This window comes from Neopelma chrysocephalum, unplaced genomic scaffold (genome assembly GCF_003984885.1).
Source record: "Neopelma chrysocephalum unplaced genomic scaffold, ASM398488v2 Primary Assembly neopelma1_64, whole genome shotgun sequence".
Taxonomy (NCBI): domain Eukaryota; kingdom Metazoa; phylum Chordata; class Aves; order Passeriformes; family Pipridae; genus Neopelma; species Neopelma chrysocephalum.
The window spans coordinates 2638520-2664045 of record NW_020897721.1 but is presented as its reverse complement, the minus strand read 5'-3'; the positions used below and the strand labels follow the sequence as shown (position 1 = coordinate 2664045).

The following is a 25526-nucleotide window of genomic DNA, read 5'->3' as shown; positions in this document are numbered from 1 at the left end:
CTGGGGTTAAATCAAGACATGCTTTCAGGAGCGTAGTCTCCTTTCTTCCTAGCACCAAATTCAGCCTTCAAATGCACTTTTAGGTCATGCTCGGCTGCCTCCTGAATCAGAAGGAGCTGACTGTATTTGTGCCTCCTGCAGCCTAATTGAGGACTGATGAGACATCCATCAGCACAGAGGAGTTGAGTCTGTTGAGGAGCATCAGGAGCACTGAGAACTGGCTGAAACAGGCAATTCAGCCTTCCAGCAGTGCCCACTGCTTTGCCACTGCTTTTTCAAGGAAGCAGGGACCTCAAATATGAATGAACTTTTTGTCTGTAGCAGAACCAAAGACCCTTGGAGTCTGAGCACCCATTTGCTTGCTCTGACCACCGCCTGGGACATTTTGTCCACTTCTCATCCTGTCCCCACCTGCCATGCATGGCTGTCCTGTCTTGTGGCAGTGCCAGGGTGGGAGAAGGTCCCAGAGCTGCTGTCTGAACTGTAGGCTCCAGTGGGAACCCTTGCCTACTGCCTTGGGTCCTTTTGGGGCCCCAAAGGAGCTGCAGAGACTGGAAGTGTCCTTGGAGCATGATTCTAACTTATACAGAAGTATAATCTGTCTACAGAGAGGTTGTATGGGAGTGATTCTGGTTCCCCCACGCAGGCTGAAGCACAGTGAAGCCGAGTGATGACCAGGGTTGTGCAGATTACCTGTGGCAGAGTGAGAACAGCAGCCCAGCAGCGCTGTGAGCCTGTGTCACCTCCGCTCGGTGTCAGAGCTCTGGCCACCTTGCCTCCCAGCCAGGCAGCCCGCTCCTTTCTCCTTCAGGCTCTTAAAATAAGACTCGCAAAGCCTCGAGCGTGGTTTCGATTTCATTAATAAATCCCTGCTTGCACTTGAAGCTGCTGTGCCTTTTAAAACATTATCCGTGGCTCTGGTTACACTCCTGATGAAAGCAGGCATGGCCCTATTAGTTTTCATGGCAAACAGCGCTGCCACGTCCCGCTATCCTTTAGCAGTCAGTGTAACCCAAATTTCACAGGAAAGGGAGGGGGCAAAAAAGGCATCTTGAAAAGGCAGAGTCTATCTCCTTCACTGCAGACCAAGGGCATTACATTTTTGAAATCCCCCTGCTAGAAACAGCTTTCATTTATCCATACAATTTTTAATTTTTTTTTTTAATTGCTACCAACAGTTACCTCCTGCTCTGCAACTCCCACCTGATGCCTGTGCCCCTCCAGCCCCAGAAAGGGGCTGCACCAAGGAGGGGGAGTAATGGGTATGGGATGTGGAGAAGGAAAATGGGAGCTGCTTGAGCAGTGAGGAGCAACAGCTGCTCTGTAGTGCTGTCTCCTCTTCATGGCTCAGAGAGGAGGTGTTTTTTTGGGGGAGCAGAGTTAAGTGTCCACAGCTAACCACTGTGAAAAACCCACCCCATGGCAACAGGTTTGCTCTGGGTCATTAATCCGGATATGCAGATGGATAAACTGAAGCACAAAGTGGTTAATGCTCTCTAGTGGGAGAGGATGGGGAGAAGAAGGGGGATTCTGTTCCAAACTGCTGAGTTGAGCTTTTCAAAGCCTTCAGGTTTGCTCTGTCCCTTAGGCAATTCTTGGAGAGCTTTGTGGAAGTGGGTTTGCAACAAAAGCAGAGAGACTGTGCTCAAACAGGCCAGCAGGAAGCAAGTACAGGGATGTGGGACTATGGCAGAGAGGAAAGGAAAGAGAAGTGGGGAAATGGGTAAAGGGAAAGGAAGGGAGAAGGAGAAAGATAGTAAGAAAACAAAGATACAATGAGAAAAAAAGATGAGAATAAGGAAGTAGGGAAGAAAGTGAGGAAACCCCTTTGCCTTTCCCAGGGCAGACAGGTGCTGGGGACCATGCTCCCCTTCTCCCACTCTGGATTGCACACCTCCACCTGTGTCCCAGCACGTTTCCTGCCCTGCAGGAGGGCTTGCTGCCCTGCCCACCCCAGAACCAAGCCCAGCAGCTGTCGGAGGGGTGGGACAGCCAAGGGCTGGCCTGGCTCTTGCTGTTCACACAGAGCAGCCGGGAGAGGGTGGCAGGTGAGCGAGACACAGTCATTGCTACAACAGATGGCAGAGGCATGACATTACATGGCAGGGCTATTATTTACTGAGTGCTCGTGTTTGTCATGGCTGAAGATGACATCTTATTAAGGAGTCATGACACTGGGCGATTTTTTTAAGCCTGGGGGCCAAGAAGGCTAATGAACAGGGAAAGCTCCAGGAATAGATGGAGGGAAGTGCTGTTTTCAGGTCACAGGCAAAGCTGACAATGTTTCACTGACCTGATTTCTGGGAAATTTCTGGGCTGTGACACATCTCCCTCCTGCTGATTAGGGATGGATGCTCCTTGCCATGGCCTGACCGTGCTGGCTCAGGTGGAAGCAGTTGTCTCGAGAGACCCTGCTGCAAGGGAGTTATGAAAAAACTCACACCCACAGACAGCCAAACACTGGTACTGCTGCAAACAAGGGCATGTGGCAGGCAATGACTTTTGGACAGCTTTCTCCAAATCCCACCTTGCAGGAGGTTTGGAGGAGGACTCTCAGACAGCACAGGCAATAGCTGGGGGAGCGTGGGAAGCGGGACCCTGCTCATCAGTGTGGCACTCTCACCCCGGTGTGATGCCTGTCAGGACAGCTAGACCAAAAGCAGGGCTGCCCGGCCCATTTTGACCCCTTCAGCCTGCCCTGGCACCGTGTCTGCAAGACTTGCCCTCCTTAGCCTGAAACAAGAGCCGCCCTCCCGCAGCTCCCATGCACCGGCTCCTTATCGCTGACCCGCTCTGTCAGTGCAGATGCTTGACTAATGTTCCCTTGTAAAATGTTGTGTTAAGCACATTCCAGCCGCTGACATTAAATACTTGGGCCAGGGCAGTGCTCACCCTCCGGCGGCCGCAGCGCTGAGCCAGCCCCAGCCCCTCGCCGGTGCTGCCACAGCCAAACCATCCGCACTTTTCTGCCCCATCTCCACCTCCCCCTGCCCTCCCTCCGGCACAGCCAGCGTGGGCAGTGGGGGAAGGAGGCAGCGGGCAGGACCACGGCTGTCTGGCAGATGAAATAATAATTACCCCAGCCGCCTCCGGCCTCCCTTGCATTCCTCTGTGCTAACAGCTCGGCTTATTTTGTTTTCATCTGCAAATATTGACTCGTTGGGTTCTTTTCACCTCGTGCCTATTAAAAAGGCATTGCTCACAGTATTGTTATTGAATTTGTTCTGCAGCTGCGAGAAGCATCCAGCGGCTTTAAGGAATTCACTCACGCCGCTCGCACAGGCCCCGAGGGCTGTGTTCCCTCAATACCCTCCGGAACTTCTTTGCCTGCTGCTCTCCAAGGCATAGGACCTGGGGCTGGCTCAGCAAGGATTCTGCCCAGCCTTTCCACCAAAGGGGAGATCAGGGTGGTGCTGGGGATGAGGCTGCAGAGCTGTGGTCTGCTCTTGGGGGATGCCGCTTTGCTGCTCTGTGCCTCAGTTTCCCTGATCAGTCCTGTGATTTTCATAATGCACTGGGAGTGTTAATTATAGATGTGAGATTTAACTGCCTGACCTTTGTGCTGCTGCAACTTGTCCTTCAATATGCACTTCATCTTGAAAATGTGGGAGTTGTTTCCAGATGCCTTAACCTGGCTGGAGCAATAACCAGAAAAATAAATCCCTTCATTCCCACTGAGCTGAATTATCTGGGTAATTAGTGAACATGACAGCAATGCTCACACATCTCCAGTGTGAGAGTTTGGGGTTGTAATTGCGGGGGTAGGGGTGGGGTTGACGCCTGTCCCCCATGCAGGGGGGGGTTAGGGTGCAGGAGAGGGATGTGCAATCTCTCCCCACTTTCCCCACAGTGTTCAGCCAAGGTCAGGGGCAGTGGGACAGCAGCCTGCTCGTGAGGAAAGCCCGTTTCGGCAGCTGTGCTCAGCTTTGGCATCTCTCCCAGAATAAAACTGACTGGCACCACATTCACAGGGACTTCCCTCTGTCTCCAGCCCCCCCTCCAGGGGAAATCCCAGGGATGCCAGCACTCTGTCAGCAGATCTCACCTGATTCCCAAATCCCGAGATGGGATAGGAATAGGGAATTGGGACAGATGAGAAAGGTTGAAGCACCAGCAGGTGCCTGGTGGTGGTTGCCCCCCCGTCACCTGTGAAGTGTCCCAGTGGTCCCTTCTCCATCAGAGGTCTGACAGATGCTCATTCCTATGAGTGGGCTGGGGTGTGCTGAGCCTTGGGATCCTCTACGTGCACATCTCCTATGGCAGGACACTTGGCTAAAGTTCTTCACCTCTCTAACCTCCCTCCAGATGCATTTTTAACCTCTCCCAGCATGAAAAGAGCCAGCAGGTGAAATCTCAGCCCATCACACCTGCCTACACCCCATCAATAGCAGAGCGTGGGACTGCTGCTGTCACTGGCATCAAGAAGAGCTGTGACCCTCCCGTGGAGGGATGCTCTTTTGGCAGGAGGGATGGGCTGTGTGTGGGACATGATCCCAACCTCCCTGCTCCAAGCAGGTTGTCTCCTGCCTCGTGACCAGCCTGCAAAAAATAACGCGGCTGTGTCCTTCTCCCCAGCGCCTGATTGTGGAAGGCAAATGTCAGCGTTGTCATGCCCAAGTGTTTATTTTGGCAACAGCCAGGGGCCTGGCCAGCGGGCACAGGGGACATGGCAAGGAGGATCAGCTGCCCAGCAGCAGCTCCTACCGCGCCCCACCAAGGATGTGGTGTGGCCAGCAGGCACTTTTCTCCTGGTTTCAGGCTCCACCACATTGGGGCTCTCGTAAATACCCACCAGGCACGGGGAGGGCATCGTGCTGGACCTCAGAGGCAGCCAAAACCTGGAGGCCAAGGACCTGCCTGTGGGTACCACTGAACCTCAGGCTGATCCCCAAGGGCGCTGGCTCCGGCTAATGCCCAGGGTCATTCCAGGCATAGCCCTATGTTCCTGCTGCGGGCTGGGAAGAAAATCATCTCTGAGGAGTGTCCTGTTCTCCTGACCTTCGCTCTCCAAATATTTAGGATCCCACAGCACACAGTCACAGGCCTTGTTCAGCTTCAGGGTGATGCCATTTGCCTCCCGTCTCAGCTGTCCCTAGTAATTAATCTCTGGATTGCTGAGCTGGGGATGGGGAAGATCCAGTCCTCTAAGGTGAGTGCAGGCACCAGAGCACCCTCCCAAGCCCTCTCTGTCCCTTGTTTTCTGCACACCCACACTCCCCACTTGTCATAGGCTGATGGTCACCAGGGATTGAGAGCAGCATCCATGGGAGGGCAGTCCCCTGTCCCTGGCAGGGTTCACTCTTCCCTCCCTGGTCTGCATCTGTCACCATCCCAGCAGTGACAAGGGAGAGCATGGCCAGTGGGTGCTGGGAGAGTGCATGTGGGGAGTCAGTGTAATAAGCAGGAGGAGAAAACTGGGATGTCCATGAGCCAGCAGTAAGCCAGAGAAGTAACCCCAGATCCCAAAATAGCCTGGTGTATTTTGGTCAAGGGCAAGGACTGTGGCCATATGGACTTGTGCTCCATGTGCTGTCATTCCCAGCCCATGCACATGGCTTTGGGCAGGCTCAGACCTGAACCCTCAGAGGGGTCTGAGCCCGCTGTCAGGAGGTGGCATAAATTAAGAAGGATGCTCTTCTCTCCTGGGGTGGCTGTGGATATACTACCCCACTTTCATGAGTTCTTAGAGATATCTCTGCCCACTTGGAAGAGAGAACTGGCTGGAGAGGTCTGGACACACGCTGGGACCTTCAGAAGAGATTCCAGGAGGAAGAACCTTGTTTGGACAAGTCCATCACCTCAGTGAGGAGAGAGCTCAGGTGGCAAGTCCTTGGGGAAACGGCACCGACTGTCACTGAGCTTTTGTGACCTGAGGGTGCAAAGGGAGAAGAGTCCAGGAGGAGGATACTGAAAGCAGGAGTGACATTTTGAAAGGGGCTATAGTGACTATTGAATTTTCTTTGCTCTGACCATAGGTGCAGCTTATCATATATGCTAAAATCCCAAGGCTGGCCATGGTTTTGCTCATTTTGGTTGAACACCCACTTCTTCCATACAGCTGACACAGTAAAAAAGTAAGGATTACTTTACCATATACCAATGCTTTATATGAGACAGAGCCATAAGGGATGTGTCCATCAGAGACCATTGAGCCAGAAGTCCCAGGCAGATCCTGCTCTTCAGAAGTCCCTTTACTGTTGGTTGCCAGGGGTTGGGGATGGCAAAACCCCCAAACCTCAGCCTGCATGGTTTTATGATGAGCTAAAATTTTATGGTGCTTCATAGGCAAAAAAAGGGTTTTTTTTAAGCTCTTTTAAAATGAAACTACATGAAACTAAATTATCACTAATTATATTTTCATTTTTTTAAAATTAAATTAGAGGTGATTTTTCAGTATGCTCTTTGAAATCCTGATAGTAATTATTTTATTGGCCAGACACTACATTTTCCTACCAAAGGCCATATTTGTAGTGGTTTCCAAAAATAACAATAATTTCAACACAAAATACTGATGAAAAATCATAGAAAACATGCCAATTTCAAAGCATGTGAAACGGGAAAGCAGTGAATTTTTTCTTTTTTCTTTCTTGTCAGATGGATTTGTTACCATTTCCAACCAACTTTTGATCATCTGATGATGTTGTTTTCTTGAGAGAAAAGAGACCTCAAGTGATCACATCAACATGGCTTAGATTTTCAGCTGATGCAAGTCAGGTCATCCCCACAGGGGCTGGCACTGTGTTTCATGGAGGGAAGATTTGGCCCTGTGTGTTTATGTGATGTCTTCACACCCCTCAATTAGCTGCTGAAACCACTGGTAGCACTCCTGCTTGGACCAACAGAGCTGCAATTGAATGGTGTAGGGCAAAAACCCCCATGGAGATGGAGAGAAAATCATAAGCAAATGAAAAATGGAAGTTGAAAGGTGAGGCTTGAGGGGAGGAAGTGACTCATGGGTTGGGAATGAGGGATGGGGTCTTGGGGAGGCTCGGCAGCTCGAGCTTCAGTGACCCCCGGCTGCGAGGAGTCATGGGGAAAAGGGAGGAGAGGCCAAGCATGGAGCAATGAAACGAACAGTCGAGCCCAGGGAGAGCTGTGAAACCCTGGAAGACAAGCCCATGGCGGTCATGCAGAAAGGGGAGGAATACCCTGCATTTCCAGACTGTCTGAACTGTTTAAACTTCCCTTTGCTTAGATTGGGGGCTGTGTGAGACACGACAAGGTAGACACCTGAGGGAAACCAGGAAAGCCGATCCACCTACAGCGATGGCTTAAAGCTGCGTTCAAGCTCCTGACTCCCCATCTGCTGCGCTGTGTGGGGAAAGGGGCAGCCACTGTAGCATAAAGGGATGGGGTAGTATGTTTGAAATAGTTTGGATATCCTCGAATGAACTCTCTGACCTCCTCCTGCAAAAGCCATCAGAACCCAGCTGAGCCATCACATGTGAGCAGCCAGGGCTCGGCGAGTTGGTGAAGGACCTGCGGAGGCAGCAGTGGCACACATGTACCACATTAACCAAGGAGAATGTGTGGGGTGAGTAGATCTGTGTCTGTGTGTAGTGGGGCTTGGTGTATTTGCATCTGGTTGTAAAAGAAGCTATTTGGATGCCGGCTGTGCCTTAGCAAATGGTGCCTGAAATACCATGAAAACCTCACACCCGTGAAATGGGGCTGGCTCATGAGTCAGAACGCTTCTTGCAGAGGTGCTGCAGTGGCAGCTGGAGATCAAGCCATGTGCTCACCCAGTGGTGTTTTCTGCCTGCCCTAACCCCATCTCCCTGCTGCCTGCGCCCTCCTCTCCTGCTCCACATGGGCCATGGCTCCATGGGCAAGCACCAACAGACATCCTTGGTCTCCTCTGACTTTGGAAACACTGAGCTGTTCTTGGCTTCATTAGAGCCTGATTTCCATAAAAGAGAAATACTTGGCTCTAACTGGCTTAGTCTGGACATGGTTTTCAGTGGGGCACAATGCTTAACAGGGAGTTGTGGAGCAAAGTGACTTTTTACACCATTATGGGGAAGGGATTATATATAAATATCTTAATAATAGATATATGCTGTTGCAGGTAGATAAAACTTTTCATTTCACCTCATTGTAATGAAAACAGATTTTACCTTCAGCTATAGCACCACTTGGTGTCATTTAATCTCTGAATATCCCAGTTACACCTTTGCCATTCATGTATGGTTTGGATGGAGTATTTCTAGGGGCAAAGCAGGCTGGAAATGCTGCTTTCTCAGGAGAATGCAGCAGTTTCCTGGAAACCCTGTTGGTGTCTGAGCTGCCATGTGCCAGAAGACCAAAAAGATTTAATTCAGGGTCTGTTCTCCCGGGGTTATACAGGACAGACTCAAGGATCTGAAGGTCTCTTGGTCCTTCAACCTTTATATTTGATCATTGCTTCTGGGGACAGAGGGGCAAGAACCCTGTAATTTGGAACATGAAATTATTACTCCAGCTACTGCAGCGTGGATTTGCTTCTATTTACTAGAATAGTGGCAGAAAAGCACAGTTTTTAATGATTTCTTCTGTGTGAAAAACCCCAGAAATACCACTCAGAACCTGCCAAAGCCCTGGCTGGGCTTCTGCTGTCATGGATTCCAAATCGGGGGACTGGAACTAGAGGATCTCTAAGGTCCCTTCCAGCTCAGAACATTCTATGATGATCCTATGATTCCATGATGATTCTTTGGCTCTATGATGATTCCATAATTCCATGAACAGGCCCCGCCCCTTCACAACAGGCCCCACCCAGCCACAACAAGCCCAGCCCACCGACACATCTATATATGACCCTCTGCTTACAGCAGCCTCAGCTCTGCAGCAGAAGGTGCTGACCCCGGGGAGGATGGAGGTGTGTACCTGCTTGGAGGGGAACATGAGGAAATGTAGGTTGCCAGCAAACCTCGTGCAAGTTTTTCTTCTGCTTGTTCTCCAATTAGACGGGCAATCTTGCTCTGCTGCTTGGAAAATAATCTCTGTGATATTCACCAGTGATGGATTTGTTGACTGTAAAATTAAAGGAGGCTTTGGGATTAGGGATCCTGACCTCTGATCTAGCTCTTCTGAGGCTGTGGCTCAGGTTGGTTTTTTTGAGCTAGCAAGTAACAATAAACAAGCTTAATATTGGTTTGTTATGCCTCTGATAGAAGGGTTTTAAACGTGGAGCCCTAATTGGAGTGAGCACCAGGTTAAAACTGAGTAGGGGAAGTTTATTGAAGAGTTTTTTAAAATTTTTTTTTAAAACTTGAGGGCTTTTTGTGGGAGGAAAAAAAAATGTTTTACTCACTCTCTGGATCTATTTTTCATGGAATTAAAAAGCATGAGCTGAACTTTTGTGTGTAACTGGCATTTCCTCTTTTTCTGTACTAAAATACTAGGAGAAAGATAAAGGAGCTGGGAGAGGAGAAAAAAGTGATTAAAAAAAGTTAGCCCTTCTCCCCTCGTCTTTTTGATAAAAACATTTCTAAACCAGTTTTTAGAGAACAAACATTGTTTCTTCTTGAAGTACCTGGGATAGAAACAGTTGTATTGTGACGGAATGAGCCTTTCACTTTTTAAAAGCAGCTTTGGCAAAATATCTTAGTTTAACTGGAGGATCTTAAATTGCAGTCATCTTAAATGCTCAGAAGTCCTTCCATTACCTTCTGAAAACTCTGACATGTGTATATATATATATTTAATTTTTCAAGGCATAGCAGGGGAGAGATGCTGCTGAAGAGACATTCCTTTTTTTCTGGTTATCCTCCAAACCTGCCTGAGCTATAAGGCAATGATGAAATAATTGTAGTCTGGATAAAGCTTTTAGTGCTGAGCACGAAAAAATAAGCAATGGGAATGGGGCTAATTTGTCTCTCCCCTTGGAAGGAAGACTCTTGTGGCCCAGTTGCCATAGTGTCAGCCAGAACTGATTTGCAAATGAAGGGTCTGCAACTCTAGATGAGCCTATTGCTGCTCCAAGAGTTATCCCATAATTTTCTCTGTGCTTTTGTCTGCTTTATTGCTCAGGGGTATGGCCAGGTGCCAGCAATATGACAGCAAGGGCTGAGCACTGCCAGCAAGTCCATTTTGGGCTTAGTTATGAGTATCCCAGGTGAAAAGTGTTAGCTAACATAATCTGACTTAACTGTCAGTCTCCATCTCCAGGTGGAGACTCCACCTGGGATGTCATTTGAGGAAGGGAAGAATCTGCTCTGGATTCATCTACCCATTTTCAATGAGATGTTGCTTGCAGCTTTTAAGCCTCTCTTACCAGGGCAGTCCATGTTCCAGGTACCCACCAGGACTTGCTTTAGAAAGGTGTTAGTGCCTGATGGAATTGGATGGTTGGGGTCTGGGGGAAGAGGAACATTTTGGCTGCTCACGATGGGTCTCTGCTTTGTCTTCTGCCCAGGTTCCCTGGAGTGCCAATAGCTGGGATTGGTGGTCAAACAGGACAGCAGTGCCTGGCTATAAACTTCACTTGGATTGTAAGGTAAGGACACAGGAAGAATCTCCACAAGCAGCCAGCTTGTCCTCTCGACCTTGTGTGTCACCATCTGCCATGGGCTCACAGGTGAGAAATATTTGCTTTTCTTGGAGAGATGCGTCTAAAGGTGAAGCTGATTGTTGTAATATATTTATTGTTATTGCTTTGTTGTACCCATGTGGAGCTTATTGCAAGTTTACTGTGTTCATACCTGTCCCCAGTTCTCCTTTGGTGTTTCAAAAATTCCTTCTGGTTAAATACTTTGCGGTGTTGCTTGGGGCAACTTTGTCCAGTGAGCAGGGATCCTCTTCTAGGTTTGAGGACTGAGATGTGACATGGATGGCAGTTACTTTGATTTCTCTTGTCGAAGGGAAGGTTAAAAAGGTGGCTTGATGTACGTTTTGTAAACAAAAGAAAATCTTACGGGAACGTGGAATATTTTTTGCTGCAAAGAAATGTTGTTTTGGTTTGTTACGTTGTGCAGAACTTTAGGAATGGCGTTTGGAAGCCTTCTGAAGATAAGGGACTGGATGTATTTGTGTTGTCTGCTAAATTGTCCTATGTAGTAGTGCAGGCTGGTGGGATGGGAGTAGGACACCTGCAGAATCTGAGGGTTCATGATGAACAAACCTACTGAGCCACATATGCGAGTCTGTGATCCAGGGTGGCAGAAGTATCGTTTCATAGTCTGTGAGCTTGCTTTTGAATTCTCATTTTGCAGTTTGCCTTGTCCAGACATGCTGTTTTAGGATAGGTGGGTGATTTGCTACAGGTGTTCCTCAGGGGGTGGTGAATGAGCAGTGAAGGAGATCGTGTGTAGCTGGGAGTGTAATCAAATACCAGTTCAACAAAGCAGGTCTTTTGCTGCTCTGAAACCACGCTGAAATTATTTCTTTTCGTCTTGGTGAAGTATGAGTTTGGAGCATCTGGGATTTCTGGGAATTCCTTCCTCTGGATGGGTTAAACCACAAGTAGAGTAGAAGCTGTGCTTGTCTAATGGGCCTGTCCATGCAGCTACAGCCAGACCCTTCACAGAGTGATCCTTGCATCCAGAACAAAGTCCTGGGAACGAGCAGTGACTAATGGCATAACAAGAAAGCCAGTTTGAAACTGAAGGTACAAAAAATAAGGGAATGTATCTGCTCCTCCTGTTAACTTCAAACTCTGCTGAGATTTTCTGGAATATTCTCAACCAGTTCTTCATCTGAGTCTCTGGACAAGGCATTAGGCATTTTGTTTGATAAGGAATGGAGATATATCAGTGAGACTGAAGCAGGCCTGGAAGAAATTTGGGAATGATATTGTTTTGGTTGGTTGTGGTTTGGGTTTTTCATTTCTTTTGCTGGGTGGCTTGCAAGCTTGACTAGCTGAGGGTCAAGATAACAGTCTGTTCAGCTTTAGATCCAGTTTTTGGATGGTTTTGTGTATCATTTAAGCCTGTGTAATATATATGTTCTGTGTATAAAATAGGCATGTATTTATTATTCTCCTAAATGGCGTCTCATTTTCCCAGTCTCCTAATGATTCTCTGGGTAGCAGCATGCACAAGATGCATCTGGTTCTGAGCTCTTTGTGGTATTTAGCTGGTCATATTTCCACATTTCTGGGACAGTTGAACAGTTTTTATCCTTTGTCTTGATGGACATAAACTAGACTTTATTTTTCTCCTTTGTTTCTGCCCCCTCCTCACCCAATTCACAGCAACTTTGTTTTTTAAGTTTGGTAAAGACTGATCAAGGGTATAAAAAGTGGGAGAATGGCTTCAGTATTTTTAGGGTGGATGGACAAATCAGCAGCATCAGTACACCAGTATCTTCAGTTAGCTCATGAAGTTAAGGGAATAAAGTTAAATATTTTCATGTAAGAAAGATGAAATTGCTATGACTTCGTCAGTATGTGAACTGCTATTACCAAGAGGAAATGTAATTTTTAATCTCCTTTGGAGGTGTGTGAATAAAAACAGCACCTGATTACCAGACCTCTATTCAAAGTAGAATTAAATAATGTTTCTCTTTTTTTTTTTTTTTTTTTTAATGGTGAGGAGAAAGTTACAAAGAGAAGCCTGGAAGTTCCTGGGCTTAGTGCAGAGATAACTGGGTTAGGTTCTATTCTAGGTGTTACTTTGGAGGGTCTTCCCTGCCCCTTCACATCTCAGAAATGTGACACACAAAACCAGAAGACTTTACAGTAACATGTGGGGCAGGTTCCTGGTCTGTTAATCTGCACATGTTAGCAACCCAAACCCAGAGATCAGTGAAATAACAGGGCCTCATTCAAGGCTGTTTCTGTCCATAAAAAGTGAATTTGCTGTCGTTGGGACTAATACCAGTTCATGTATGAGGGTCTCTCCCTGGAGTACTGGCAGGGTTGAAGCCAAGCTGGGTTAGAATCTGGCTGCAGTGAGAGGCAGAGTTTGCTTTTAAAATTACTTGTCTAAGGTTTTGTCTTCATTCTCTAGGCTCTTCACATTAAGAAAAGGTGTACTGGGAGAAGGAACATGCTGTACAAGCCTGGATCTTGCATTATTTCTGACTCTTCTCTTGGCCAACAGATAGGACTTTGTAGCTGCTCCAGTGTCAAGGCTGGCTTACAGAACGAGCTGGGCTTTTCATTTGGCTTGCCTTTGGTTTCAGAGGAGTAGGTGTTTACCCTGTGTTTGCTCTGCACCCTATGTATAGCCTAAAGTTCCACTAGATGCCTTGTGACCGCAAGTTCTTCCTGAAAAATGGAACAGGACACCTTTTTGGCTGCCTTTAAACCATGGAAATTTTGCTGAGATTTTTCTGTGAAAGAGGAACAATACAACCTCAACAGAGAAGTTAATTATAGCAGCAATGGAAATTTTTCTTAAAGACTTTCTGATGTGAAGCTGGTATTGCTTTTCAGCAGGATAGAACTCTCAGAAATGCCACTTTTAATGAAAAATGTTTTAATGGCAAATACTTTCCACAGTGTAATGGTTATTCTTGGGTTTGTCTGAAGCATATTGAACCTCTGTATTTCTTTGTGGAGTTGTGTAACATGGTTTGGCTCTGCCTTTTCACTCCTGCTCAAGTGCAGTCCTGGTCTAGGTGAGGTGGATGCCAGGGGAGTCATGAGAACTGAATATGATAATGTTGTACTTAGACTGTGATTTGTATTGAGCTGCTGTATGGAGTGAGGCAATTCTGAACCCTGGACTTATGGATATTTGTTTCTGCTGCCTTGGCCCCTCAAATATCATATGGCTTATCTCTATCTTAAACTCCATCCAGACTGAGCTACTCTGTATATATCTGGGTTTAAATATGCAATAATTCTCCTAAGAATTGATCCTGTAGGCTGATTGTCAGGGAAGGACTGACTGGGATGTAAGCAGCAGATATCATCTCACACAGATTCAAACCTAAAGCAGAATTCTGGTAACAGAACATTTTTTTTGTCTCTGTAATGATGATTTTTTTTTTTTTTTTGAGGAGAAGACGGAAATTTTCATATAGCTGAGGTTTCCCATCTGTTCTTATCCTGTTCCACCTCTGACCAGTCCAAATTCTACTTTATTTTCTGAGTTTGTGGTGTCAGACTTGCTGACTTCCCTCTCTTTTCTGGAAATCTCTGCAACTATGAATAAGGACAGTTTATGCTAGCTGGAGAGGTGTGAAGCAAGTGGCCAGGCTGGAACATGGTATCAGATTGCCACTGGCACTAATAAAAGGACTGATAATCTAGTCATGTTTTTGAATACCAAGCAACTTCTACGGCCTTAATATGGAGAGGAGGAGGGGAAGGTAATGTAGAAGGGACTAGCCACAAATAAATTCACCTGTAAACCTGTGAAATAAAGGAAGTCAAGGGTTTTGTAGGTCACTATGATGCTCTCTTTGGGGTCTCATGGTACAGTCAGAATTTAGAGGCTGCGGCCATAGCTAACAGAACTCCTCTAGCACCACGCTGTGCCCTGGCAGGCACCTGCCCTTGCTACACCAAAGGTAGTGAGGAGATGGGATTCTGCCATCTGATATCATGATGACTGTAAGTACAAGTGGGATAAAAGGGGATTAGATACAGACATGAAGGAGAAGCTCATCAGTGGCTGCTGATCATGGAAACCTTTACTTTGTAGGAAATTGTTCAGAAAGAGGTTCCGTGCTCAGATGGACCTCTGCTCTTGAGTGCTGGGCCACCTAAAGTCTGGGTTCTGCTACAGCACTGAGGCAGCCCCACTTGGGCAGTGCAGAGACCTCATCCCGTGGGTGGGTTTTGGCTCACAGCCAAGTCTCTCATGTCTGCATCTCCTGGAGGTCCAGTAGATGTGCTGCAGCTGTGTCCAAGATCACTGTGATGGCACCGAATATGATCTCTCAAGGGTGTCGAGAGCTGTCCTCTTCCTTCTGATCATCTTAATGGCTAGACATGTATGTGAGAGACCTGGGGTTTTGGTGGCCCATGGCTTCTACTTCCAATGATACTATTCCGTGTTAACTACTTATTGGATAACTAGTCTTGGATTCAAAATAAATGCTTAGACCTGGAACCAGAACTCGGTACTTCTCAGACTACAGGACAAAAATCTGGCCCCTGCTTGCTTTTCTCTTTTGTGCCCTGTAAGTCTGGTGTGGTAACATGGTCTGAGGCAACCCTTCCCTTCTGTAGTGAGCCCTTCTGTGCTGTTTGTTCTACAGGTGAGGATGCCTGTCACCAGCTGTCTGTTCAAGGTCCAAGATGCCTCCCTTTCTGCTGAGCTTTGGAAGAAAGGAGTTTATTGGTGCCCAAAGAATTGTGTTAAGTTCCCACTGCAGGAACAAATTAAGGGTGAATCCACAGTGGAGGCCTGTTGTGGCAGAGGCTTCTGTTTACTGCCTGAAAAGTTATAGACTCAGCAACATGAGTTATGGAGCCTTCTCTAGCACCCATAAATCTTGGAGGAGAATCAGAGTCTTCAACCATGTACCCACCCAGGCTAATACCATTTCTTGCAGCTGGAATTAATCATGGCATTAGGCAAACAACAGGGGTTCATTAGGACCAAAGGTGACTTTAATTTAATTGAAATATAACTTGGCAAGTAAAGAGGCGATCCAGTTCACAACACCTAATGGGAGGTCTGGGTTATATATGGAAAAGTTAATGGCCGTAAAAATATCCAAACAACATATTTGTGCACGTGTTCCAGTAAAAGTCCAAGCCAACTACTTTTTAATGGTTTGGGTTTTCAGATGTATATATTCATGTTCTTAAAATAAGAATAAGACTATATGAGTGCACGCAGCATAGAAAAGTGAGGTGGGTGAGGGTATGAAGGAGAGGAGCCTCATGGTCAGGACAGCATTGCTGAAAACCACCTTCCTCCTTGTGCTGGAGGAGGCTACTAAGCCTCTTCTTTCCTCAGTGTGCGACTGTGGATATTTCAGCCTTTCCCTTAGAGGCTGAGGAATAAAAATTCTTACCTGTTTCTTGTGGTATTTTGGGTAAAGGTGCCGTACAAATGTACCCGGAACGGATGTTTTGAGTTTTTGGCAGTTTCATGTATTTAGATTTCATACGATTACACGAGCGCGAGAAATAAATGAAAACCCTTCAACTGATGATATTGGCATTCCCTTGTGAATGGCCACCCACAGCTCCCAAAATAATCATATTTAAACACTAGTTAAATCAGCCTATAAATCAGTGCGACAATGCAGCTCTTTTAACCTTCCCTCTCTCCTGTAGAACAGGTCCTCCCATTTCTGCGTACGCGCTGCCTCGTAAACTGACTCCTACATAAAATATTATTTATATTTTATTAGGTAAATATATGACAGTATGCACACATCGGTGGGCTGTGACATCATAGGACCAGCCTGCAGAGTATGTAGTATGTAGCTTTATACCTATTTTATTCCCCTGGCTGTTTTTCCCAGAGAAGGGACCATCTATATTTTCATGGGCATGCAGTCTGTATATCCAGGGGTGAACGCGAATGTACTTTGAAACAGACCACTGGAAATAAAACCATATACCCACAGGTTTTATTCCCTCCCCCCCTCCCCTTCTCACTGGTGTTTTTCCTTCCCCTAAATTTCTTGTGTTTCTTGGTGAAAGAGCTCATCTGATGGGCCGTGACAGAACATCATCTTGTAATTGATTTCTCAGGATCAGGCCAGTACTTGGTAGAGTGATGTCAACATTGTGAAAGCTTGTGAGATGCTTGATTCTTCAGGGCTTGGACTGAGAGCCATAGAATCATTAAGGTTGGAAAAGAACTTTAAGATCAGAGAATCCAACCATGAACATAACACTTCTAGGTTCTCCACTAAACCATGTCCCTAAGCACCACCTAAATGTCTATGTGTTTTTTGAACAATTCCAGGAACAATAATTCTATCACTTCCCTGGGCAGCCTGTTCTTATGGTTGACCACCCTTCCAGTGAAGAAATTTTTCCTAGTATCCAATAGGGGAAAGTAAAGAGCCTTAGATGATGGTGAGTTAGGAGTGCATAATGGAAGAATATTTATGCAGGGAGAGGAAAAAAAAAAAAAAAGAGAGAAGGAGGGGGAAAGCAAAAGCGAGATAGAGGACAGGGAAAGAAAAGGGTCATGTAGGAGACACGGGAGGTCTTAGCTGAATGGCTTGCTCAGTGTTACTGCTTTGGGCAAGTCACTTGGGATGCCTCCATGCTGAAAGGGACTGCTACAAGGCGCTGGGAGAGCACACTGGCAGGCGCCGGGTAGGAATACATCTCCTGATGGCTCGGCTGAGATTGCCATATGGTTTTGCTTAGATGGTGCCTCTCGGGACTTGCTCTGTCTTTCGGTGGCCTGTGTGCCTGTTTCTCATTTCAGCAGTTTCTCTGATGGTTTTATCTCCACGTCCTTTGGGTTTTGGGCTACTGAGGAGAAGACAGTCTTTTCACCAGCTGACTTGAGCCTTCAGCAGGGCTCACCTTGTAGTCAAGCTGGCTTTAAGCATTTCCTTTACAGTAAAGCAGCTGACTCAGAAGCTTTGTGAAACCCACAGCTTGCAAGGAGGAAAAGAAAAATGAGATAAAGTGGCAAATGAAAAACTGTTGCTGCAGACAGGAGATGGTGGACTTCCAAGCCCCAAGGGGAGGAGCGAGTCTGAGTGTTCATAGTGAACCCCTTTCATTATTACCACAGCAGATGAGAGATAAGAGCAGAAATGACTGCCTATCTCTGGTTTTAGCACGGAAATGTGTCTGCCAGACGCCTCCTCCCTGTGCTGGAGCTGTCTCCAAAGGGATCTCCCCAAAAGGGGGAGCTTTTAGCCCACCATATGCTGTGTCCCCCACTGGCTTTCCTGCTTCACTGTGCTGGAGACCCTGTTGGACAGAGGTTGTTTTGCACCTTGTGGTTACCCCTGAAAGTAGTCCATCCTCTCTGCTTTGGGAAAATGAGGAGTGAAAGCAGACACTTTTCACCTAGAAAGCCATGGCTTGAGTTACTTCTTATCAGAGCTCTGCCACCCCTTAAGACTTGGAAAATTTTCCCCCAGAGGAGGTTATTTATCTTCCGTTATTGCAGGGAAACAGCAGCACAGGGAGGTGAACTGATTTTTTTTTGAGGTCCCTGTAGGGTCTTGCAGCAGGTCCCACAACAACAGCTCTTCCCACGCCTCCTCCTCCTGACATCTGCTAACATCCCTGTCTGTATGGTGCCTCAAAAGGCCAAAATGCCAAAAGAAGTGTGTTTATTTTTAACTGCTGATGGCATATTTGACCTTCCCCAGCACTTCTGGCACCTGGTGTCCTGACTAGCTTCACATGTGTGACCCTGCATCTGTGAAGCAACCCTAAAGGACTTGACTTTAGACAGCTGTCAGTCGGTGTGTGGGAGCATGGTACTGTCACCTTTGCTGGCCTGGTGCTGCCCATGTTGGCTCTACCCTGTTACCCTCTACCAGCTGATGCCTGGCACAGCCCACCTCTGCAGCATGCTGACCCCATGCTGCCTCTGTGCCTGCTCTATGGCAGTGGGGTGCAAGCAGACCTGTGCAAAACCTTTATGGTGGGTGCAGTTGTTCAGCACTGTGGTGGCCTGATGTTGGCTTGGCCAAGAAGCCAGGCAGAATGAAAGTAAGCCGGTTGGTTGTCCTTAGAAATTTCCTTGGAAGAAATCTATTTTGGTCTCAGCCCTAGTCTGGTCCACCAGAGCTCCTTGGTGCCTCACCCTGAGAGTGTGGCTCTCCTCACTGCCATGGCTTTGACTCCCTGCAGCCTCCTGGGCCTTCCAAGACCCAAGGGGGGTCCCCTCTTGGCCTTTTCCTGATCCATGGGGCACAGGAGGCTGTGAGAAGCACCACAGGTCTAGCAGAGATGGAGTGAGGAGTGGATTGAATGAGATGCTGGGATGACAAACGCACCCGGTCTCCTCCATTGCCTCACCCCCAGCTTTCTTACAAGGGTGGATGTGACCATTGTTGTCAGTTTGTGTGCAAAAAGGGGGGCACTGAGGGGTGTTGAGCTCAAGCCCAAGCTCTTGCTCAGGTGCTGGGGGCTGAAGGTGTCTGTCCTCACCCCTTTCTTGCTCCCCAGCTTGGACTTGCTAGGCACTGAGCAACACCAGCAGTGAGGGTGAAACCCAAGGAGTTGATGGGGCTCAATTTGCTCTTCTGGGCTTCTGTGCAGAGTAGCATTTGTCAGGAGGTAAATGAGGTAAACTAGTTCCTAATTAGTCTGCACAAAGGGTCTAATGCTATAAACGTGGAGCGAGCACTATAAATCCAGCTTGTAGCTGGCTGCATGGTAATTTCCCTGTATAGACAAGCCCCAAGTCACAATTCATTATGGCTCTGCTTCGTAGACCCTCCGATGTTGTGCTTCCCCTTTGCTGAGGGCAGATTGTCAAGCTGTGACCCTGCCTTAGTTAATTAACCTTCAAATGGGATTTATTTTCCCTTAGTTACTTGTGTGTGCACACATTTGGTAATAATGACTGTCCGCTTCCCTCGCACTCGCTAAAAGGGGAATAAGTCATTTGTTACAGTGTTTTACCAGGGGTAAAAAAATAAAATAAAAAAAAAACCCCAGGCCTCAACTTTCATGGAAAATTGATAGCTTTGTGCCAGAAAGAGACAGTTCCATCACAGCCACTTCTTCAGCTGTCTGCAAATATTTGAAACCCTGAGATATTTAATGTTTTTCAGATGGCGATAAATCTGCAATAGTGCGGGCTCGCTCGAGCTTAGTGAGAGATGAAGTGAGATAGGAGAAAACGCATGAGCCAGCACGGGAGAGGTATTGCTGGTCACACTTCTGCTGATGTCAGGACAGGTTTTCAGGACCTTCCACATACCAGCTGGCTTCTCTTCGCTGGGGAAAAATGTACACAAGTGCGAGCTTCCAGTTCATTTCCCATCCAGTTGTGAGCTAAATGTTTGCTTTTTTTTTTTTCTTCTCCCCCCTTTTTTATTATTTTTGCAATCTGACATTAAAAATATGAACCTACAGCTGGGGAAGGAGAAATGTTACTGGCTGAAAGCTTTTTTTTTTTTTTTCATCTGGCAAGCCTGAGACATTGCTCAGGGTTTGTTTGTTTAACCTTTTGTTTGCTGTGCAGAACCTTGGTGGCAAGTTGGAGAATGTGGTTTGATTGCAGATGTGTTGGTGTTTTACTTTTTTTTTAAGGAGGAAAAATGGTCACAGCATCTCCATGTGCTTTGCCTGCAGCATTGCCTCTGCCTGGGGTAAGCCTTGGATATCTTTCCCTGTTATTCTGATACACCTGATGTGCCCTGGGCTTGGTCTGTAGGGAGGTGTGTGGTCCAGGGAAAGGCTCTGGGATTGGCATGGACCTTGAAGGTGGGTGTGTTGGCAGGAATGAAGTCTCATCTGCAGCACATGCATCAGGAATGAGTGCTGAGAAGGGACAGAAGGGCTTTCTGACTGGCTTTCAAGGCACTGGGGCTGTGCATGTCTCACAAGATGAGCAGTGAGGTTACAAGCTGGGGAAATATGGCCTGGGGAGGGGTGATATGCAGATGCTTAACTGAGTAAAGTTTCACCATCCTGCTGAAATATGGATGGCAAGTTGCAGCAGAGCCTGGTAGCACTGGAACAGGAGACCACCTGAATATTTTCTCATCTATTTTCCTTTGGAAGCAAGGAGTAAAACAATTATTGCAGAAAATGCTGTTTTATTTGTTGGGAGAAATCAAAGAGCAGTCTCATTCTGCAGACACCAGCACGTTTCACCGCAAGTGAAGGAGTTATGGGTGATGCCAGGAGGGTTATGTGCTGCTGTGGGCAGTCTGGGGTAGCAAAGAGACCGGGGCTGGATCTCTGGGTTCCTTGTTTTCAGCCTGCCATGGCTGAATCGCATCCCCCTACTGCAGCTGCAATTCACGGATGGTTTTTTTCCAAGTGTCTGTTCGTGAAGTTTTAAAGAGACAGAAACACCTCAGCAATTTGATTTTGGCAAACAGCTGTGAGCCAAGTGTGGAACAACAACAACAAAAAAATCCCTGTAAAAATCAGGGAAAATGCCTGCGAATTTCCACACATTTCACAGAGGCAGTGTGGTCTCGGAGGCAGCAGGGTGGTCTGGATGTTTTAGCTCTGGTGTAGAAAACAGGCGCTCCTGTGCTCGAATGCCAGCTCCACCACTGATGTGCCATTTAGCCCTGGCGAAGGCACCTGACCTCTCCATGTCTTGGTTCCTCTCCTCTCCCCTTTCCCCCTTTTTTCTTAAAAAATGAGAACCGGTGGCCCCAAATCTGGGTGGTGGCCAGCCTGGGCCTGGCACAGCCAGGGAAGGTGGGGCAAAGGTGGCTATGTTCCCAGGTTTCAAGGGAGGCCGGGGACTGGGGATGTTCCAGGAATGAAGAGTGTCTTTGACCTCAGTGGAGGCCTCGATCCCGAAGCACAAGCTGTTAATGCTTAGCTGCCTCCCACCTCCCTGCCCTGCTCGAGTATCCCAGAGAAGTGAAGAGGTTTTTCTAGCACCCGGGCAAGCCTGGGTTTGGCAGAGCCCATGCAGTCTCCACACCCTGCTTTTACATATTCATGCCTATCCAGAATGTTCCCTTCTGGGCTGGACTTTCCCAGGCTTCACCTCTGGTCTGTGAGCTCGTGAATCACAGGGAAAGAAGCTGTTTTGAAAAGGGTGAATTTTGGGCAGAGCAGCAGCAGCTAGAATGGCCAAATGCTGTCTGCAAAGATGGGGTGAAGGGGGAACAGTTGTGGGGAGGTACAGGGTCTTGTTGGGCCACAAATTTGGGAACAGAGATGAGAAAGCAACCCAGTCCTCTGGGCTCTCCTCTTTTCTGGGCAGTTGCCCTCCCCTGCCTGTCGTCTTACTGACAGTCCTGATTCCTCTGCTGCTGAATGAATGGAAAAGCTCCAATAGGAATTGATTCAGGCCCTAAATTTTCAGCTCTCTGAGGACATCCAGAGCAGACTGCCAACTTCAGCAGAGCTTTGTAAAATGTGCATTTCAGTTACTGTTGCTTTTTCATGTTCTGGTATTTCAAGGACAGGATTAGGAATTCAGGTGAAACAACTAGGGAGAAATGAGAATAATTGGTAGGTCAGGTGTGCCAAAGTTGAGGATAAGTTGAATCGCTGGCTTTGAGTTCCATATTTGTTTCTCCTGTTTGTTGTCCTGCTGGTGCTCATGGCACACAACCTGCAGTATGTTAGCTGAGAGGAACCTGCTGTGCTTATTCCCTTTCTGCCACTGAGCATCCCTGAGTGGCTGCTGGCACAGAGCAGCTGGACCCCTGAACCTGCTGTTCCCCAGGCCTGTCCTGGCCCTGCTCACCAAGGCATACGTGTGCCTTCATCCCCTGTGCGACCTCCCGGGTGCTTCCTTCCACCTCTGCAGGTTTTTCTGGGAGGATGCATCCTGTGAGAGGCAATTCTAAATCAGAGCCTCTCCAGGGAAGTTCAAACATGCATCCAGAGCTGGTTTTGGTGTCACAGAGCCTGAAGGATGTGAGATGCTCTCTGTCCCTCCTCTCTTCTCCTTGGCTTACTCCCATTAGCAGTAGAACAAACAGGGCGTTTGATAGAGTTAACGTTGCTCTTTTGAATGAGACCATCTGAAGTGGAAGCATCACCACAATTTAAGGTCTTTTTTAAAAAAAACCCAACTTGTATTGGTTTTATTCTGGACTTAATTTTCTCTTCTCCCATTATTCAGCTTAACAGGGACCTAGCCACAAGTCAAGCTGCCTTACTTTGGTGTTAGCTCCTGCCAACTCTCCACTGAAAAGTGAATAACTGGAGAGCTACCTTACAGAATAGTCAGCAAATGCTCCATGTAGCTCTTTTGGAAACAAATATTATTTGCTTTCCTAGATCCACCCAAATAATGTTGTTTGTTCTGCATAATTGGCTTAAAATGAACTAAGTGTGTATCATCTTTAGTACTATGAAAATGTTCTTAAAGTAACTATGGAAAGTTTTTGCCTGTTGGATTCGGAGTGTAACTTGCATGATTTGAATTTTAATAATCATCTTTGCTGAACAGAAGTACCTTTCTCTCTGATGAGGAATCTAACACCACCTTATGTTCCAATCAATGCACTTCCTGGAAATTTCCATTTCCTCGTAGCTCGCTGTTCTAGGGTAGTTAAGCAGAAAGCAATAATGAAGTAGATTGTCATAAGATGATGTTATTTTTACAGGCTGTAGTACAATGCTTTTCCTGACGTTTTATGATATATTATTAATAGCAATGGGAACCAATATACTTTTGCCAAGGATTGAAATGATTCTAATATGTTTCATAGTGCGTCGTCCGTGCTTTTTATCCTTTCTCTTATTTCTTTATATCCAGATCCAACAAAGCACTTAAACAAAGCACTATAAGAATTTTTTGACAACCCATTTCCCTCTTGCTGTCCCCTAACCCCTGTTTGGAAACTGAAGCTTTGTCAAAAATGAAATTTTTAGCAGAAAATTCCTGCTTTCCCTGTATTTTCTGTGGGGACTGACTCCTCCCAGCAGCACTTTGGTTAAGACATGAAAATGAGACGTGGGGGTGGCTCCATTCTTTAGTGTGAGAGGTGCAGGGTTTGGACTAAGGCACTGCTGGGAGTGGAGGGGTCAGGAGGCTGTGCAGGTAGGAGTGGGGGATCTGGCTCTCTTGCAAGCCTTGGTTTGGGCTGTTCAGGTTTTCCTGAAGAGTGAAGGAGTAGGTTGAGTGAGGCTATAACATGAAGTCCTTCTGCCCCTGGACTCTTGGGGATGAGCCTGTGCAGGGCCCGGAGTTGGACTCAATGATCCTTGTGGGTCCCTTCCAACTCTGCATATTCTGTGATTCTGTGGATGAAGTGTAAAAGGCAGTGCTCCAGCTTTGATATGCATTGGGTCCTTGTGCAGAACTCTGGTTCCCTCAGCAGTGGTCCTGGGGCTCTCCAACAGGGGATGATCCACAGTATCCACAGACCAGTGTTTGAGATTGCCATGGAGCCAGGATCCACTTGTTGGCCCCCTTGCAGAGTGGGCGAGGGCTGGCACATCTCTCTTCCTGTAGCCTTGATTCGTCTTCCACATTTGTTGCAGGAAGAAATTTCCAACAGATGAAAAAAATATTCTTTTGGTGGGAAAATGATGGGAGGTCCAGCTCCTCTGTGTGCTTAATTTTCAGTCATGGGACCTGCTGCTGTGAGGTCTGACTTGCTCCACCCTTTATAGCAGCCTCTAATTCTATCAGTAGGTGTTTACACCTCATTTTTGCCATGCTTGAAACAGGTCAGCAGCAAATGAATCTGAATATATGTAGCATCTTCACATTTCCCTTGAGTGTAGGGAGACCGCGCTATCCAGCAAGCTTTATAGGCTCTTTGCCTGTTTTTTGCCCAAGAGTTAGGGGGTTTTTAAATTCCTTTAAGCTACAATAGCCCCCTTTCTGGAGAAGGGCACCAAGTGCCGGTGCTGTTTAAGACAGGAAATACATGGTTTTGGTTCAGGCATTTAATTGAGTGGCTGAGCCTGGTGGCACTGCTGAAGGAGCAAGAACTTTGTACTGGAGAGGCAAAGAGAGCTTCCACCTGAAAGCCTGTCCCACTGTGCTGAAGAGCTCCTTCACTGCATTGTGGAGCTGCAGCACTTTGGTGACATTCCCCATGTTATAAATGGACTTCACGGCTTCTCACGCGCATCCAAGTGAAGCACAGGCAGGGCCATACATATATTTTGACAACTTTTAATTAACATACCATAACTGCTTAAGTGTAATGACAGTGTTCTGTGATCACAGGTCTCAAGAGACATTTAATGCTTTGGAACAAACTAGTCTCTGGCCTAAAGTGTCTCAGGTTAGCTGGGGTTACACCATTGATGGATTTGGCCCCATGAGTTCAGTGGCTCCAGCAGGCTGTTTGCAAGAGTCAAACTCTGGCAAATGATCGACTCTGAGCTCAGTTGGAAAAGCTTGTGAAATGAAATCACAGCGCTTTGCCCATTAGGCTTGGGATGAAAAGCGAGCCTGAGAGCTGCCAGTGGTTCATATTTCATGTGCAGAGATTTACTTGTATTAGTTAAGGTTGTGATGAGTTTGAGAAAGAGAGAGGGAGACAATTTGAAAGCCAATGCAGAAATAATACTTCCCTATAGTAAGTGTATAATGAGAACTGTTGCTTTTATTGGATTGAAACAGTTCAGATTCTTCAAGATATACAGGTTTTGAACAGTGAACTGTATCACTGGTGATTGACCTCCTGTGTTATTTTTACATCACTTCTTATTTCTCTACATCCTGACTTTGCTTCTGAGACTTTCATTCCTATTTCTCTGTTCTTTTCCTTTCACACCTCTTCCCTCAATCTTTCCTGCTCTGGCTTTGGAAGCCTGTTTGCTTTTAGTGGACATATAATATTTGTCATAGGCAGTGCACACTTTGCACAAAGCAAGTCTCTAGATATGATTACAGCACATATAGGCAAATTTGAGCTGGTTTTAATTAGAAAGCAACGTAACCACGGCATCAAAGAGCCTTAAAGAGCTTTGCTCAGGCTGTGGTTTGTGGCAGCCGCATTGACCACTGCACCAGGATCCTTCATTGCCTTGTGCTTGCTATGGTAGTTCAGGTCATCTGGCAATTAGATCTTGTAGAAAGAACAAATTGATC

At 46.9% G+C, this 25526-nt stretch overlaps 1 long non-coding RNA gene across 2 annotated transcripts in view; it reads left to right on the top strand.

Annotated features, from left to right (window-relative positions):
- The first annotated feature begins 8761 nt into the window (after nt 1-8761).
- LOC113967542 overlaps nt 8762-25526 on the top strand; it is a 211833-nt gene continuing 195068 nt past the window's right edge. Inside the window, exons 1-2 of one of the 2 annotated variants that reach the window (XR_003534209.1) lie at nt 8762-8857; nt 10397-10477. This is a non-coding gene — a long non-coding RNA (uncharacterized LOC113967542). Of the gene's footprint in view, nt 8892-10396; nt 10478-25526 lie in introns of both variants that reach the window. The other variant, XR_003534208.1, reaches the window with a different exon arrangement.